This window comes from Arachis hypogaea, chromosome 16, assembly GCF_003086295.3.
Source record: "Arachis hypogaea cultivar Tifrunner chromosome 16, arahy.Tifrunner.gnm2.J5K5, whole genome shotgun sequence".
In the NCBI taxonomy this organism is placed as follows: Eukaryota; Viridiplantae; Streptophyta; class Magnoliopsida; order Fabales; family Fabaceae; genus Arachis; species Arachis hypogaea.
The window spans coordinates 45,681,700-45,685,744 of record NC_092051.1 but is presented as its reverse complement, the minus strand read 5'-3'; the positions used below and the strand labels follow the sequence as shown (position 1 = coordinate 45,685,744).

The 4,045-nt window shown below is 40.6% G+C and overlaps 1 non-coding gene across 1 annotated transcript; it reads right to left on the bottom strand.

The window, feature by feature from the left end:
• Positions 1-1,342: 1,342 nt before the first annotated feature.
• LOC112761830 (small nucleolar RNA R71) lies at positions 1,343-1,449 on the bottom strand. The gene has a single exon (XR_003182204.1). It is a non-coding gene; the product is annotated as a small nucleolar RNA R71 (small nucleolar RNA).
• Positions 1,450-4,045: the final 2,596 nt, after the last annotated feature.

The following is a 4,045-nucleotide window of genomic DNA, read 5'->3' as shown; positions in this document are numbered from 1 at the left end:
GGAATCCAATCACTTAAGATTACCAAGGAGATCAATGAATGCATTAATTGAGGAAGAGATGAAAATGAATTTGATCCAGAGAATACAACATCTCCTAAGCCCAATGAATCTCCCATTTCTGATCTTACCCATTCTCTTTATTATCTGCCATTTACTTTTATGCTCATCTTCCCAATTTTACATTTAAGATTCTACAAATTTACTTTCCACCATTTACATTCTGCCCTTTATTTCTAGCATTTACATTTTCTGTTATTTACTTTCCCACCATTTAATTTCTTGTAATTACTCAACTCAAATTTCTGCTTCGCTCAACTAGAACATTCCTCTAATTAAAGTTGCTTGACCAATCAATCCCTGTGGGATTCGACCTCACTCTATTGTGAGTTTTTACTTGACGACAATTCGGTATACTTGCCGAAGGAAATTTTGTTGAGAGACAAGTTTCCATGCATCAAGTTTATGGCGCCATTGCCGGGGATTGATTTTGTATCGACAATGATTAAGTTGGAGGATAACTAGATTGAGCATTTTTCTTTTGTTTTGTTTAAATTCTATTTGAGTGATTTCTTTCAGTTTTAACTATTTTCTTTCTTTTATCCCTTACCAGTTTGTTATGTTTTCTTCATTGTTTACAATTCAATTCACTAACCCACTAACTGTTTGATATATTGCACCACTCACACTAACAGCATTCCTAACAAGAGTAATTTCTCCATTCTATTTCTTTCTTACTTTTTGCCTTGTTGGTTGTATGACAGGTAGAAGAAGCGGGGCTTCAACTTTCTTTGATTCTGAACCTAAGAGGACCTTCCTTAGATTAAGGAGGGAAGCAAGAGGAAAGAGAGTCGTTGGTGCTGAGGAGGAGGAAGAGTATTTTGAAACAAATATGGAGGAGAATATGGAGAACCACCATGAAGAAGAGGCTCACAACCATGGCAGAGAAGGTCCAGTGAATCACGCTGGGCAAGAGAGAAGAGTTCTAGGCTCTTATATCAATCCAAACCCAAGAAGCTATGGAAGTAGCATCCAAAAGCCAACCATACATGCCAATAATTTTGAACTAAAATCCCAGCTCATCACCCTAGTCCAGAACAACTGTGCATTCAGAGGAAGTGCCCAAGAAGACCCCATTCAACATCTCACCACTTTCCTAAGGATATGTGATACTGTGAAGTCTAATGGTGTTCATCCTAACACTTATAGGATGCTTCTGTTTCCCTTTTCACTCAAGGATAAAGCAGCTAAATGGCTGGAATCCTTCCTAAAGGAGAGTCTGACAACTTGGAAAGAGGTGGTGAACAAATTCTTGGCAAGATTCTACCCTCCTCAAAGAATCAACAGGTTGAGAGCTGAGGTGCAAACCTTCAGGCAACAAGAAGGTGAAACTCTCTATGAAGCATGGGAGAGGTTTAAGGACTTAACAAGAAGGTGCCCACCAGATATGTTCAATAAATGGGTGCAGTTACACATTTTCTATGAGGGTCTTTCTTACGAATCAAAGAAGGCAGTAGACTACTCATCCGGGAAATCTCTGAACAAGAAGAAGACCATTGAAGAAGCCATAGATGTCATTGAGACTGTAGCTGAGAATGATTACTTCTATGCTTCTGAAAGGGGCAATACTAGAGGAGTGATAGAGCTGAACAATATGGATGCACTGCTGGCTCAAAACAAGATGATCACCAAGCAGCTGGCTGACCTTACCAAGAAGATGGAAAGGAACCAGGTGGCAGCAGTCACCACCTCATCAGCAGCCCATGAAGGAGTGAATGCAGAGGATGAGGGTGACCAGGAACAAGCCAACTACATTGGGAATTCACCCAGGCAGACCCATGATCCATACTCCAAAACTTATAATCCTGGTTGGAGGAATCACCCAAACTTTGGGTGGGGAAATCAACAAGATCAAAGCCAAGATCAGAGACATCACAACCCCAACAACAATGTAGCTCACCAACATTCCACACAGAGATCATATCAGCACCCACCTAACAATACCTCTCAACATCCATATCAAAACCAAAATGGCCCTTCTCATCCCTCCAATCTCAACTCACCATCATCTGAAGATAAATTCTCAAGGATTGAGACTCTACTCGAAGGCATATGCAAGGAAATCCAAGACAACAAGGTGTTCAAGGAGGAGGTGCGAGCCAATATCAAAAACCAAGGAGACACCATCAAGAGGCTGGAATTTCAAGTGGGATACCTCTCTGAGAAGATTTCCAAACCTACTGACAGCTTTCCAAGTGACACAGAAAAAAACCCGAGAGGTGAAGCAAAGAAAGTGAGATGGGAAGAATACAAGATGGTCACTATAAATGATAAGGGGACTGAGGAAGAGCTGAACAAACCCTTAGAACACTCTGGAGATACTTCAGCAGATAAACAAGAAGAGAGTAACCAAGAAATCAAAACTACACAGAAGGAGATTCTGAACCTCTTTGCACCTTTTCCCCAAAGACTCAACGGTGGTGTAGAAAAGAGAATATACTCAAAGTTCCTCGACATGTTTGCATCTCTCCATGTAAACATACCATTCATCAAGGCTCTCCAACAAATGCCCTCATACATTAAGTGCATGAAGGAGCTGCTGACCAGGAAAAGCTCACTCAAAGGAGGGCAAACAATACTGATGAATAAGGAGTGCAGTGCTTTTATTCAACCAGAGTTGCCTACAAAAAGGAAGGATCCAGGGAGTTTTCACAGCCCCTGTGCCATAGGAGAAACAGTGACTGATAAGGGACTCTGTGATCTGGGAGCAAGCATTAACTTAATGCCTCTATCCCTCTTGAAGAAGCTGCAGATTAATGAGCTAATGCCCACAGAAGTAGTCATCAGGTTGGCTGACAAAACTCAAAAACAAGCAGTAGGAGTGGTTGAAAACGTGTTGGTAAAGGTTGGGAACTACTTCCTTCCCACAGACTTTGTCATATTGGAAATGGAAGAGTGTTACCTCCATCCAATAATATTGGGAAGACCATTCCTAGCTACAGCCAGAGCACTTATAGATGTGGAGCGAGGAGAGCTAATACTGAGGATACATGATGAATAACTTACCTTCAAAGTCTTCAAACCCTCACAAGAAGCAGATCAAGAAAACAAGGAATCAAAGGAGGATCACAATAAGGCACTGGTGGAAGAGACAAGCATGGAAGCACAAACAATAACCCTGGGAATCCCTTTGGTTGACAAGCAATACAATCAGAAGCCACCACAGCTAAAGGAAACCCACGAGGAGCTAAAACCACCAGAGTCATATGAGACCAGCAACAAAATCTCCCTGGGAAAAGAAGCCACAAGGAGCAGGAGAGCATTAAAAGAAACAAGGAAGAAGGCACCAAGGGGATGGAGGAACAAGAAGATCCCTACAGAAAACTTCTCTCCGGGGGATAAAGTAATATCTGCTCATTTCCCAGTTATTCTACCTCATCTACCCACCATTCCATCTCAGCTACCTAAAGTCTACACCATCAGTAGAATTCTATTCTTGGAACATATGGAGATTCTTAATGAAGCCAACGGAGATAGATTCACTGCGAGAAGGGAAGACTTGAAGCATTACCAACCACCCTGAAAAAAAAAGGGGGGGAAAATGTCAAGCTAATGACGCTAAAGAAGCGCTTCATGGGAGGCAACCCATGTTTTATATGTTTTATATCCTTTCAGTTTCTTCTTAGGTTGTTTAAAGTAGTTAATAAAGCAAGGTTCCTGAATTCCAAATCAACTTTGATAAACACTTAAATGAATCCTTGTATGCAACATATAGTGAACAACAAGTTTGGTGTTCAAGGTACACTAAGAGAACATAAATGCAATTTATATTGTGTTACTCTCAAAGCCTTGAACAAAAAAATTTTTTTTACACCACATGGCCACAAACTAAGTTTGGTGTCACCAATGTTGCATACATGGACAATTAAATAGTCAGTTGGTTTGCATTCATGAATAGCACTTAGTTAGTTAAAAACAAAAATTTTAAAAAGTAGTTATTCCACTTTCTAAGTTGCCGCCAACTTTCAAACTCATTAATCATATTCCT